Source organism: Lissotriton vulgaris, chromosome 3_1 (assembly GCF_964263255.1).
Source record: "Lissotriton vulgaris chromosome 3_1, aLisVul1.2, whole genome shotgun sequence".
Classification (NCBI taxonomy): domain Eukaryota; kingdom Metazoa; phylum Chordata; class Amphibia; order Caudata; family Salamandridae; genus Lissotriton; species Lissotriton vulgaris.
Window position 1 is genome coordinate 758,795,428 of NC_141689.1, and position 15,491 is coordinate 758,810,918.

The following is a 15,491-nucleotide window of genomic DNA, read 5'->3' on the forward strand; positions in this document are numbered from 1 at the left end:
GCGATAGTCGCGAGGGGGCTCATGTATACGTTGAAGAGGGTGGGGCTGAGTGAGGATCCTTGTGGTACGCCACAGATGACTTCAGTGGCCTCGGACTTGAATGGTGGAAGGCGGACTCTCTGGGTTCTTCCGGAGAGGAACGAGGTGATCCATTCAAGTGCTTTTCCTTGTATTCCGATGTTACTGAGGCGTTGTAGAAGGGTGCTGTGGCAGACTGTGTCGAAGGCTGCAGAGAGGTCGAGGAGGATGAGGGCGACTGTGTCTCCATTGTCCAGTAGAGTTCGAATGTCGTCTGTTGCTGCGATGAGGGCGGTCTCAGTGCTGTGTTTAGCTCGGAAGCCAGATTGTGAGGAGTCGAGGGATTTGTTGGCTTCGAGGAAGGCGGCGAGCTGGTTGTTGACAGCTTTCTTGATTACTTTTGCCGGGAATGGAAGGAGCGAGATGGGGCGGTAGTTTTTGAGTTCGGTGGGGTCCGCTGTGGGTTTTTTCAGAAGGGCGGTGAGTTCAGCGTGTTTCCAGCTCTCAGGGAAGGTTGCGGAGTTGAAGGAGCAGTTGATGACGTCTCGGAGGTGCGGTGCTATGACGGAGTCTGCTTTGTTGTAGATGTGGTGAGGACATGGGTCTGTGGGGGATCCTGAGTGGATGGAGTTCATCAGGCGGATGGTGTCCTCAGTGGAGATTGGGTTCCAGTCGTTAAGGGTGTTCACGGGGGGAGAATGTTCGGCAAATGGTTGGGTGGGTTGGTCTCCGGGTTGGTTGTCGAAGCTGTTGTGGATGTCTGCAATCTTGCTGTGGAAGAATGAGGCTAGGGAGTCGCAGAGGGCTTGAGAGGGGGTGATGTCGTTGGAGTTGGCCGAGGGATTGGAGAATTCCTTGACAATGTTGAAAAGTTCTTTGCTGTTGTGGGCGTTGTTGTCAAGTCGAGCCTTGAATGCTGTTTTCTTGGCCTTTCGGATTAGTTGGTGGTGTGTGCGGGTGGCGTTTTTGAAGGAGTTCTTGGTGCTAGTTGTTGGGTCTTTTTTCCAGGCCTTTTCAAGGGAGCGGCAGAGTTTCTTGGACTTCTTAAGATCATCGTTGAACCATGAGGCCTTCTTGTTGCCAGGTTTGTTTTGACGTTTTTTCAGTGGTGCTAAGGTGTCGGCGGTGTTGGATAACCATAGGGTGAAGTTGGCGGCGGCTTGGTCTGGGTTAGAAGAGTGGGCTGGGGTGTTTAGAAGGAGCGATGAGGAGATCTGGTCGATGGTGATTTTGTTCCAGTTTCTTTGCAGAGTTTGTTGGAGGTGGTTGATGGGTTTTGGCTTGTTGTAGGTGAAGTGAACGCAGCTGTGGTCAGTCCAGAGGAGATCCGTAGTGTGGCTGAAGGAGACATGATTGCTGGAGGTGAAGATGGGGTCGAGTGTGTGACCTGCGATGTGGGTGGGGGAAGTGACCAGTTGTTTAAGTCCGAGGTTGGCGAGGTTGTCCAAGAGGGTGGTGGTGTTGCGGTCGTTGGTCTTTTCAAGGTGAAAGTTGAGGTCTCCCAGAAGGATGTAGTCTTTGGAGGGGAGCGCATGTGGAGTGATGAAGTCAGTGATGTCTTCACAGAATTTTGCGCGGGGTCCTGGTGGTCTGTAGAGGAGGGTGCCTCTGAATGTGGTCTTGGGGTCGATGTGGATCTGGAAGTGAAGGTGTTCGGAGTTGGCGAGGTTGGCGTCAGAGCTGGTTGAGATGCGGATTGATTTCTTATGGACGATAGCGATTCCTCCTCCTGTGTGGCCGGTACGGTCCTTGCGAGTGATCTTATAGTCTTCAGGGATGGCAATGGTGATGTCAGGGGCGGAGGAGGCGTTCATCCAAGTTTCTGTTAGGAAGGCGACGTCTGGAGAGATGGTGTCTAGTAGATTCCATAGGTCAATGGCGTGTCTGTGGACCGAGCGGGTGTTGAGAAGGATGCATTGTAGGTGGTTGGGGACGGGAGTCTGTGGTGTGGTCGTAGCGGAGATGTTGTCGGTGGCGCTGAATTTGCAGGAGTAGCAGGAGAAAGGTCCATGGGTGTATCCGGGAGCGGCTTGGATGCAGTTGGGGGCGCGGCCAGGGTTAAGGGCTAGGAGCGTGGTTGCATCGTAGGTAATGCGGGCGGGGTGGGAGGGAGGGGGGCCAGGGGGTATGGCGCTCGGCGCGGTCCAGGCGCGGACGGGCGTAGACGGGCTTACCTTTGGCGCACCTTCGGCGCGAATTGGGCGCGGTCGCTGCGCGTAAACGCTGCGCGCGGGAACTACTGTCATATATGGATAGTGGAGGGGGAGGGGCGAGGGCGACTCAGCTGGGAGGCGGGGCGGGCTGACCAAGACAACAACAACCAACAAAATGGAGGAGGGGGGAGCACAACAGAGCGCTTGGGGAGGACGCGCTAACACAGCAGCAGAAAAGTACAATTATAAGCCAAAGCGCGTTATATGCAAAGCGGCAGCCAGGCAGAGCTATATGAGGCACAGAGGAGGCAAAATCCACAAAAGCGCAGCTTTAACGATACCAGTACACGCCAGGGAGCACTGGGAGCGACCACTCCGGCCAAAGCGAAGAGCGAGGGGAAGCAGGGGAATGTCCCGCACTGCTGAGGTTTGGTCTCTCCAAGAACTCGTTGTGATTTCTAGGAATCTGTGGAAATAGCCATTCCGTATTTGGACTACATTGGCTGTGTCTAAATATGGTTATGATTCTGATGCCTATATAAGGATATGATGAGTTATACCTATATAAGGGCATGAATCGGGAAAATTACACTAGAGCCCTAGATTCGTCTACAACAAGATGTCCCGATAGGCACTATAGGTTTCTATGTGCTATATAGTGCTAAATCTTTAAACAATCATATCTCTGGTTGACAACATTAGATGTCTTTCATTTTGGTGTCATTTTAAAAATACAAATATTTCCTATTTTTATAAATTGGTGTTGGATTTTTATTGGGTGTTGTGTTTCAATTATTTACTGAATTGCTGTTTTTAAATGCTTAACATACTAGTCCTTGAAGTTAAGCCTGCCCGCAGCCGAGCCACCAAGGATTAGTCATGGGAAATGTTTTCTAAGACGTGTACTGAGCCATATATCGCGATAGTGGCCTTATTGCCAGTGACAGATTCAAACTTTCCACTACTAATAACCTACTTTCCAACAGTTAGACAATTTGCAAGCATTCCTCTCACCACCCTTTGTGTGTTTGATGCAACTCTATGTTGCTAAGGGTATGCCCAGACGTGGGTCCTTTTCTCAATATATACTTGCAGCCAAGTTGCAACCGACTGAATAGCCCCAATCACGGCAAAACCATTGTTGGATTCCTTAAGCCTGGGTTTGGAGAGAACCTGGCTTAGCAGTTTGGTCTGAACTGTTCCTATAGGAGGAGGACCGAGACTGATTTGCAGATAGGAGGTAGGTCTAATCCGAGATGTCTTGGTAGGCAAAAGACATATCTTGGAATGTTACCTCCAACGATTGCCAGTGGTTAGAAAAATTGCAAGCATTCCTCCATCAAGTTTTGTGTGTTTGATGTTATATCCTAAGTGAGCAAGGGCTGGCCCAGATGTGGGTCCAATTCTCACTGTGCCACTGGAACCAAACTGCACCCAACTGAGGAAGTCTAATCAGGGTGAAACTGGACTTGGTTACTGGTGGTCTGGCTCGGCAGTTCAAGCTAGACTGTACCCAGTAGACCAGGATCAAGACTTATTTGCATATTTCTAAATGTAATCTGGGGTGGCATGGTGGGCAAAAGAATGATGAGGTGGAATGCTACCCCCGTGATTGCCAGTGAATAGACAAGTTGCAAGCATTCCTCACATCACTTTTGTGTTTAATAAATATCACTCCCTTGGTTAAACTTTGGCAGGTCAAACCTGCTAGAGTTTAACATAGGGAAAGTGCCTGTTATTTATTGGGAAATAGGGGATTTGGTGCATTAAACACCCAACATCTTCATATTATTTTCAACAAGATCGGAATATGCAATAAAGTCCCTACACCTCAGTGTCAGATTTTATCAGTTGCGATAATTATAGCAATTTGACAAGAGGCACTAATGATCAAGCCCATAGAATAGACTTCCTCTCCAAATGTATGTCATCTGCATCTTTCTGAGCTAATTAGTTGCTCTCTCCGGAACCAGCAGACAAAAAAGTCAACCATTTGCTATCTACTTTCCTCCCCGATTCTGCCACTTTCCCCCGTGCTGTTATTCCTAAGATTAAACTGCTTTGTCATGTTTTGCTATAATCACACAAAGGGTTGAGTTATATGTAAAGCACACTACACCTCACGGTCCAGGAGCGCACAAAACCCCATAAAATAAGAACCCTACTTGTCCTCTCATTGTTAAAATGAAATTTTGCTCACGAATGCTTTCACATCATTTTGTCCATTTCCCATTGCTTCACGCCCTGACTTTCACAACTCTTCAACGTAAGGTTGCGAATGCATCTACAGCCAGTTTATGCAATTTATTGGCTATAGTCTCTCCTGCGATTTACTGCTGTCTAGTATAGTTTGTCATGTGGTGCTTGCTGTTCCCAAGCATAAGAACAGTGCTGCCAACCTTATCGCACAATCTGAGATCCGTCCATAAATAAACATATTTCCTCAACTACCTGCTGCCAAGTGAGCCACCTTTCCTAGAATCGGTAATATTTTCGTAGCATTTAGCAATGACCTGTCTTATGCTTCATTGTCCTCTCCATATGATGGTAAATGGACAGCACAGCCAGTGAATAAGTGAGCATTCACTCATTTGTCACATCACTATTCATTGTTGTGAAGAACTCGCAGATATTAACAAATCCGCCCAAACCTTGAAGAACTCAATCCGTCACTTACTAACAGAACAGTGTTTCCTGCATTTTTGCTGGGGAAACCTGAAAAATTCCGTTCAGAATATTTATGAATGGTACTTTGAGATAGGATTGGCTCAGTCGCCATTATATATACTATCACTTTTATAGAACGCTTCATACTTGTTGGGCCTGTTAGTGATGCATGTGGCATCGGGAAGATGGAAGGGTGAACTGACCTTGTTGGATTCCAACTTATGACTTGCAGATAACAAGAGAAGTCATCTAGTCAGATTTTCAGACCCCAGGGGTCTCATGTTCCTGATGCAAAGCACAATTTTATAGAGGTCCGATTTAGCAACTGTAGCTCCCCAAATAAACAATGATTCATTAAGAAATTAGATATTGCCAGAGGGAACAGATCTGGCTATGTTATAACTGAAAGTGATTCTAATGTATTTAGGGGGTCTATAGCATGCAGCCCTTAATGCAAGGGTAGAGGAGCAGTTCTTCATTGGAGAGTTTTTATGGTCATTTGGATGAATGTGATAATGCGTTAGAGGTTGGATGGATGGCGAATGCATAGATAGATGAATGAGTAAGGGGGTGAGTGCACATATTAATTTTGGATTCATGGATATAAGCACTGGTGGAGGGGAGCACACTGCCTGCTTTCAATAGTCTTCTCAGGCCATTATGGTAAATGCAGTCTCCAATAGTGTTTATACTTACAGTCACTAGAGTGTTTGCCACCCAGTCTCAGCATAGACGTAAGACGTTTCTGGATATTTGTGGACATCTTTCTTGGCAAATTGTCACTCATTAGCAAGACACCATCCAGTTTGAGGGTGATTGACAGCTCACTTTCAATATTTCAGGTACTGCACAACTCCAAGCACAAGCACATCTGGAGGGTCTATCATCCTATTACATTGGGACCCTAACCCGCCCTCTTGCCCCGCCTTCCCAAGGCTTTATGGCAAATGCAGTCCTTCATATTGTTGATACTCACCATCACTCGTGTTTGCACAGCTAATTGCGAATATTCTTTGACACGTGTTTAATGCTTACTTGCCATGCATCTGCAAGAACCAATCCAGTTAAGGGGTGCTTGGCAAGCCAAATTTCATATTTCAGGTTCTGTACCACTCCCAGCACACAGTTATATGCCCATGGTTCACCAACATCAGCTTCCATAGGTACTTGACAGAAGAACTGAAAGCAGCTCGATAAGCACGACCAAAGGTAAGGACTGGTCTCTCCTGAAGAATGCTAAATAACTTGAAACACTTGTCTTGGGATTTCCAGCACTGGCTGCACCTGCATCTGATGGAAAATACTTGCAACAGTGGTTAGAAATATTGCAATGAACTACTTTTACGATAATGCAATTTGTAGAACTACTTCTCATGATTAATTGTACTCCCTCTCCTTTGAGCTCAAAGATGGTGAAATGGTTGAATAAGTAAGTTATTTAATTGATGGCTGGACACATGTTTATTTAATGAATGAGTGAATGGGTACATGCAGACCTGTTGCACTGTTCTTTTAGGACGATGCCTCAGATAGCAGTAGGCAGAGTCTCATACAAATGTAAATAATTACAAATCATAATGCTTAAACAGACGGGGGGTGGATTTTTTTTCTACCTACAAGAAATAATGTCAGGGGGCATGGAGAAAGCCCATTGTGCCACTGTGAGTTCCTTCTGAGTATGCGGAGGCAAAATGTAAACTACGCTTGAGTAAGTCTGGTCATTTTGATAATGTCGCATTATGCTTGTGATGTGAAAGTCCCTTAATAAAACCATTTTGGAACTGTTCATAATTCATTATATTCTCATTAAATATTTACTGCAAAATACACATTTGCAGTTCAAAGATTTACCTTGAATGCATGGGGACAACAGAACGTGAACGGCTCTTGTTCTCGGTTTTAGTGCAAAATGCATTCTTGTGTCAAAAAACTGACACAAGGGCACATTTCGCTCTAAACTATTGTGTGAATATATATATATATATATATATATATATATATATATATACATATATATATATATATATATATTCTCACAAGGTGCCCTGAAGCTTCGGGAGGGCACACGACGGCATTCTTTCAATTATAGCCTCGCTGCAACTCGCCTGTCATTCCCCAGCAGTGCAAAATGAAGCCGACGCGTTTCGAGGCTTTCCGCCTCTTCTTCTTGGGCTGACAAGAAATCACTGCAAGTTTCACCATTTACATTTTTTTATTTTGTAAAAAAACATTAGTGGGTGTGACCTCATAGGCCAGATGGAATGCTGGGACAAGTAGTCCTAAATGGTGAATAATAATGATTTCCTTCGTAGGTGCAGTAACAATTGTCCATATTAAAACCGAGTTTTTCCTTGGTAGGACGGGGTTTGGCAGATGAGTCTTTTTTTGCTTGAGAACGCCGTGCAAGTTGATTTGGCACAGTTCCGCATCATTTGTGCCCTCCCGAAGCTTCAGGGTGAATGTGAGACATTGATCTACATTCTGTCCATCAAATTGTTTTTTGTAATTTTCTCCCTGAGTGTACTGGGGTAGCTCAGACGTGGGTCCCAGAGCCTCCACACCACTGGAGTCAAGCTAGCCGGGCTGATGAGAGGTGTTACCTCGAAACCGGTACGGTCCTCGGATGCTTGATTCCGGTCTGGGAAAGATATGGCTGTTGTAGTTCGGACTGGACTGTTCCCATGGGGCTCAGGGTCAGAGCTGATTTGCATAAAGCCATTATCTGACCCAGGGTGGTGTGGAGTGCAAAAAGCGATGGATTTAGGCCCAGATCCTTGTACTGGGGTGAATGTAAGACATTGATCTACATTCTGTCCATCAAATTGTTTTTTGTAATTTTCTCCCGAAGCTTCAGGGCACCTTGTGAGAATATATATATATATTTTCTATTTTCCATTATTGACTTGGCGATAAGCATTGACAAAGTATCTTGTCTCTTTGTCAACATATGGTACCGTTGATAAAGTTTTCTTAAAAAAACACAACTCGAAATATGACATGTATATGTAACGCATTGAATTGTCCGTGCTTAGCAACCATTTGAGAATACACACACGCTTTTAACCAAATTTGTATAGTTTTGTTAAAGAAGAAATAAGAAGAAATACTATTTCTGCATTCAATTGGTAAATGAAGTCTGTCCTTTCTGTCAGTTGACATGTGGTCACTGACGGATGTGATTCTGAAAAAAACTTTATTTAAAATGGCCGCGCGCTTCTTTAATCACAACCAGTGATCAAGACTACTGTGTAGTCGAAACGCGTTTGGCAGCGGCAATAAAGAAACTTTGAAAATCTCACCTGGCGTGGTCGTTTATGGAACGAAGTGTGAGGGGCTCAATCCAAGGAGTCCTATCAGGACGACGCAACTCTCGATCTGGTGGAGGCAGTCAATACTTGGATATTCGTTGGATACGTTTGTACTGCCACCCCCCCCATATCGCGGGAAAAAGAAGTAACGGCTGGATCCACGGGAAAGCTCCGACATCTCGGACTTGCCTCGAGTACTGCGGGCGGCTGCCGGCAGCTCTGAGACATAACCGGGTGAACGGATAAGTCTAACCCAAAAGCGTCCTGCGGGGGAGAGAGTGAAGCCTCACGAGCTCGTGATTCAACACGGAGAACGTCTGGCGGATGAGATTACAGCGAGTGCGCTGATACCTTACAACATGGATGCCGCTGAGGTTAACGAGCGCGAACAAGCAGCGCTTCAAGTATTCACTGACGAGAAAGGTCCCGCGGGTGACAACACGGCACCAGGCCCGAGTGGGAATGTACAGAACGAGCTGATGGCAAAATTAAGAAGATTGGAAAAACTCCAGAGATCGGAGTTATCCAAGTGGTGGGAATCGAAATCACTTCAAAGATACCTGGAAGTGCAACGCATACCGCGAGGACTCCGGGTAATGGTGGCCCCGAGCTATGAAGACCCAAACCCGGAGATGCTGAAAGAGTGGGCGGCAAATAACAACGACTCTTCACGAAGAATGTTAGGCATTCTTATAAAATATGCCGATATCGATAGGAAGAAGATTTTGGAGGAGATAGAACAAATCCTCAATGACCTCAGTAAAGAGGAAGACCAGGCCACCATCTTGAAGTTCAAAACTGAGAGCAAAGAGAGATTGAAGAAATTGGAAATCTCTATAAAAGAACGCAAAACGCACAAATTTCAGCGTGACAAACAAGATTACGAGCGAGGGCAGATATACACTTTTGCCAAGAAGTTCGATGCCATTAGGCAGCAAAAACAAGCGAAAGCCAGCAACCTATCGAAAAAAGGAGCAGAAGCTGCTTCAGATCTCAGCAGCGTCACCAGCTCAGACTACGACACGGAAAGTGAAGCAAACAGACCCACACCTGAAGAAATTCCAACCGTGATCGACGAATTGGCATATTTAAACGTGGAGCGACGCTACAATCTGCGTCAAAGGCCACCAACACAGAGTGCAAGTCAAGAACCACCAGGAGGAAGAGGCAGAGGGCAAACCGGCGGAAGGGGCAGAAACGCCGGGAAAGGTTATCAAAAACAGAAGAAGAAGTAACTTTGATAACAGATGCCACTACCAATATGACAATTATTAATTTGACGAACATCCAACTAACAGAGAAAGAGCAAAAGATCTTAGAGTTGGGCCTTTCATTTTGTCCAGAAGCTGATATGGATTTTGTACAAACCCGCATTGATCTTTTTAAGTTTATAAGACTCCTTAAACTTAAAAAGCATTTCCTTATAAACCCGAGGCAAAGGACTACTGAGGCTCCCCGTGTGGGGGCTGCAATTGGGAACAACCTTAGAGTGGAAGACATGGATTTAATGATGGAACTGAGAGCAACGAACATGGAAGCACAAGATTTGGAACCTGAGGACTTTGCTGACAACATTGCCCAGGAAGAAGACATCAACATATATCAAGATGCTCCAACTCCTTTCAGGCCAAGATCGCGTTTTACACCTTCAACAACAAAGGATACTGTTGATGTTTATAACGAACTGGTCCTTAATGAACTAAAGAAGTTGGGTAAGAACATAAATCCAAACATAGCAAGTAATGAACAACAGAGAGAATATTATGCTTTAATCAAGAAACTTTTGGAGTGTAATAATTGCATAGTGCGCAATGCAGATAAGGGGGGCAATGTAGTCCTTTGGGACAGAGAGAAATATTTAATCGAGGCTTATAAACAACTAGATGACAAAGCCTGTTATGTACGTGTGGAGGAAAAAATTATGACAGATAGTCATGCATTGTTCAACATAGAGCTAAAACAATGGTACGACTCTTCCCTATTAACGCATGATGAGTTAATGTACTTGAAAATCGACATGCCCACCACACCTGTATTTTATTTGATCCCAAAGGTGCACAAAGATTTACAAACCCCCCCCGGACGCCCTATTATTTCAGCAATAGGCAGCGCACTAGAAAACACTTCCAAATTTGTTGACTCCTTCCTGAATCCACTGACAAAAACACTACCTTCTTTTTTGTTAGACACTGGGGATTTTCTGAAAAAAATATATGATACACCCTGGGAAGATGATTATCTGTTGATCACTATTGATGTGGCCAGCTTGTATACAAGCATCAGACATAAAGATGGCATTCGTGCAGTCAGACACTTCTTGGGCACGAGAGCTATTAGTCTGTGGTCACATACACAAATGCTCCTGAGGATGGTGGAAAAGTGTTTGACCAGTAATTACTTTCTATTTTATGGCCAACTATTCCACCAGACGTGTGGTACTGCCATGGGCACCTGCTTCGCCCCCAGCTATGCTAATTTGCATATGGGCTGGTGGGAGGAGCAGGTGGTCCGGACGCAGTACCAAAAGGAATGGGATGAGAATATCGTCCACTGGAGTCGTTTTATCGACGACTTATTCTTGGTGTGGAGAGGATCAGAATCAGAAGCAAAGACTTTTATATCTAAGCTTCAGAAAAATGAACTAAATCTATCCTTTACAAGCACCATTAGTAAAAATAGTGTCAACTTTTTAGATCTAACAGTGTACGTCGAACAGGGCAAAATTCAAACTAAACTATACAGAAAACCTACCAGTGGCAACACTTTGTTGCACGCCAAAAGCTTCCACCCTATGGCCCTCAAGAGCAGCATACCGTATGGAGAGAGCCTTAGAGTCATACGCAACTGTAGTACTCCTGTAGAAACAGAAAAAGAATTGACAGTTTTGAGTACTAGATTTAAAGAACGGGGTTATCCTACCACCTGGATAGCAGAAGGAATAAAGAAAGCCTCCAAGCAAAAGAGAGAACAAATCCTCTTTGGCAATACGGAGGATTCTAAAAAAGATAACCAATGCAGATTTATCACAAGTTTTAGCAAACAACACGTTGAGGTGAGAAGAATACTCAACAAGCATTGGCATATCATCAAAAATGACCCCGTGCTTGGGAGGGAAGTCCCCAAAAGACCACAAGTAACATTTAGAAAATCTAAATCTCTTAAAGATTGTTTGGTATCCAACATGCTCACAAAACCCAAGCTAAAAACAACATGGCTGGACAAAAAAGGCTTCGTAAAATGCACGAAGTGCAAGGCATGCAAGTACGGCCTTAATTGTAGTAAATACAGATTAGGTCTTTCCAACAGGACGGAAAAAATCAAAAACAAATACACATGCAAAACTGATTACGCGATCTACATCCTTGAGTGCCCTTGCGGACTCCGGTATGTAGGGAGCACAATCAATGAAGTCCACAAAAGGATTTTGCAGCATTTGCGTGCAATCAAAAATGCCGACAGGGCCTACCCTGTAGCCAGGCATTTTGAGCTGATGCACAGTGGGGATGCCAGAGGACTGACCTATTGTGTGATCGACTCTATCCCAGCTAGCCAAAGAGGGGGGAACAGACTGAGCAAGTTGAGGAAACTGGAATCCAAGTATATAATTAAGCTCAACACCAAGCAACCGAACGGTCTTAATATTGAAGAGGATTTGCATAGGCATCTTTAACATCGTCAGTGTCTCAGATGAAGTGTCTGTTCTATTCACATGAAATGAATTCATTTTGATTACTTCAATTAATGTATGGACAGGACGCTGTGTAATGTATTCATTAAGCAGGACTAATATAAACTGAGCCAATTGTAAAACAACTATGGTTTGCTTTGCATAAGGGACAACGAAAGTGCTTGCTCACTGGAGCTCCATCGATCATGTAATGTTTTGAATAATGAGTTGTGAGGAAACTCTATGTGTAATGCTTTTAGCCCAAAGGTAAATTGAAATGTTTTAACAAAGCCGAAAAATATCTGGGTATGCCCACATGGGCTAAATTTTTCTATTTTTCATTATTGACTTGGCGATAAGCGTTGACAAAGTATCTTGTCTCTTTGTCAACATATGGTACCGTTGATAAAGTTTTCTTAAAAAAACACAACTCGAAATATGACATGTATATGTAACGCATTGAATTGTCCGTGCTTAGCAACCATTTGAGAATACACACACGCTTTTAACCAAATTTGTATAGTTTTGTTAAAGAAGAAATAAGAAGAAATACTATTTCTGCATTCAATTGGTAAATGAAGTCTGTCCTTTCTGTCAGTTGACATGTGGTCACTGACGGATGTGATTCTGAAAAAAATTTTATTTAAAATGGCCGCGCGCTTCTTTAATCACAACCAGTGATCAAGACTACTGTGTAGTCGAAACGCGTTTGGCAGCGGCAATAAAGAAACTTTGAAAATCTCACCTGGCGTGGTCGTTTATGGAACGAAGTGTGAGGGGCTCAATCCAAGGAGTCCTATCAGGACGACGCAACTCTCGATCTGGTGGAGGCAGTCAATACTTGGATATTCGTTGGATATATATATATATATATATATATATATATATATATATATATATATATATATATATATATATATATATATATATATATATATATATATATATATATGTGTGTGTGTGTGTGAGTGTGTATGTATAAATATATATACATATCATATTCACCTCCAAATCCTTCGTCGCCGAAAGAGAACGGGTCGCACTCTCCCAAAGATTTTGGCATTTTTTTTTAATTATTTCTTCATTTTCTTCATTCATTGAATCAAGTTACAGGTGAGTAATCAAGTTTTGGGGTAGACAAACTATCCCAATCTACTTTAATTACGTACAGAAAAGCTCCCAGTACCAGTTACTTTTTAGTCAGCAGCAGTCCGAAAACGAAAACATACACCAGTTGGCTAACCGGTAGCAAGGGTTTTGTAAGGTGCACTGCTTGCAGGGCCTGTAAATTTGGAACCAGTAAAACGTCCTTCAGCGCTACCTTTAGAGATAGGCCTCTGACTATTGACAAACACCTAACGTGCAAAACGGAGTTTGCGGTCTATGTGCTGAGTGCTCTTGTGGGCTGCGGTACGTGGGCAGCACGAAACTGCCGGTCCACAAGTCAAGTCAAGTCAAGTCAATAAATTTATATAGCGCGCTACATACCCAGAGGGTCTCAAGGCGCTTGGAGAGGGGTGGGGACTTACTTGTCAAATATCCACGTTTTAAGTTGCTTACTGAATGCTAGGTGGTTCTGAGTAAGGCGAAGGTGAGTGGGAAGTGAGTTCCAGGTTTTAGCTGCCAGGCAGGAGAAGGATCTACCTCCCATGGTGGTTTTGTTGATGCGAGGTACAGTGGCAAGGGCCTGGTTGGAGGATCGTAGCTGGCGGGGGGGGGGGTGTAGAAGGACAGTCGTGTGTTGAGGCATTCGGGTCCAATTTCGTAGAGTGCTTTGTGTGCGTGGGTTAGGAGTCGGAAAGTAATCCTCTTATTGACCGGGAGCCAGTGGAGGCTTTTCAGGTGACCAGAGATGTGTTCTTTACGCGGGATGTCTAATATGAGCCCAGCTGAAGTGTTCTGGATGCGTTGGAGTTTTGTCTGGAGTTTTGCGGTGGTACCGGCGTAAAGGGTGTTTCCGTAGTCCAATCGGCTCGTGACCAGAGCGTGGGTGACTGTTTTTCTAGTTTCGGTGGGGATCCAGCGAAATGTTTTTTTGAGCATGCGAAGAATGTTGAAGCAAGATGAAGAAACGGCGTTGACTTGTCTGTTCATCGAGAGTGAGGAATCCAGGATGACGCCCAGGTTCCGTGCGTGGTCCGTCGGGATGGGTGCTTTTCCAAGGGCCTCTGGCCACCAAGAGTCATCCCAGGCGGAGGGGGAGGTGCCTAGGATGAGGACTTCTGTTTTGTCTGAGTTCAGTTTCAGACGGCTGTGTTTCATCCATTCGGCTACTTCTTTCATTCCTTCATGCAGGTTGGTTTTGGCGGTGTTAGGGTCTCTGGTGAGGGATAGGATCAGTTGAGTGTCGTCGGCGTAGGAGATGATGTTGAGGTTGTGTTGGCGTGCGATGACCGCGAGGGGGCTCATGTATACGTTGAAGAGGGTGGGGCTGAGTGAAGATCCTTGTGGTACGCCGCAGATGACTTCAGTGGCCTCTGACTTGAATGGTGGAAGGCGGACTCTCTGGGTTCTTCCGGTGAGGAACGAGGTGATCCATTCCAGTGCTTTTCCTTGGATTCCGACGTTTCTGAGGCGTTGTAAAAGGGTGCTATGACAGACCGTGTCGAAGGCTGCGGAGAGGTCGAGGAGGATGAGGGCGACTGTGTCTCCATTGTCCAGTAGAGTTCGAATGTCGTCTGTTGCTGCAATGAGGGCGGTTTCAGTGTTGTGCTTGGCTCGGAAGCCGGATTGTGAGGAGTCGAGGGATTTGTTGGTTTCGAGGAAGGCGGCGAGCTGGTTGTTGACAGCTTTCTCGATGACTTTGGCCGGGAATGGGAGGAGCGAGATGGGGCGGTAGTTTTTGAGTTCGGTGGGGTCAGCTGTGGGTTTCTTCAGAAGGGCGCTGAGTTCGGCATGTTTCCAGCTTTCCGGGAAGGTGCCGGATTTGAGGGAGCAGTTGATGACGTCTCGGAGGTGTGGTGCTATGATGGAGTCTACTTTGTTGAAGATGTGGTGAGGGCATGGGTCTGTGGGGGATCCTGAGTGGATAGAGTTCATCAGACGGATGGTGTCCTCAGTGGAGATTGGCTTCCAGTCATTGAGGATATTCGGGGGGGTGGGGGTCCTGCAGGGGGTTGGGTGGGTTGGTCTCTGGGTCGGTTGTCGAAGCTGTTGTGGATGTCTGCAATTTTGTTGTGGAAGAATGAGGCTAGGGAGTCGCAGAGGGCTTGAGAGGGGGTGATGTCGTTGGAGTTGGCCGAGGGGTTAGTAAATTCCTTGACGATGTTGAATAATTCCTTGCTGTTGTGGGCGTTGTTATCTAGTCGGTCCTTGAAAGCGGCTTTCTTGGCATTCCGGATCAGTTGGTGGTGTATGCGGGTGGCGTTTTTGAAGGCGTCCTTGGTGCTGGTGGTTGGGTCTTTTTTCCAGGCCTTCTCAAGGGAGCGACAGAGTTTCTTGGATTTCTGAAGATCATTGTTGAACCAGGAGGCATTCTTGCTGCCTAGTTTGATTTGTTGTTTTTTCAGTGGTGCTAGGATGTCGGCGCTGTTGGATAACCATTGGGTGAGGTTGGTGGCTGCTTGGTCTGGGTTTGAGGAGTGGGCTGGGGGGTTTTGCAGAAGCGATGAGGAGATCTGGTCGATGGTGATTTTGTTCCAGTTTCTTTGCAGAGTGGGTTGGGGGTGGATGTTGGAT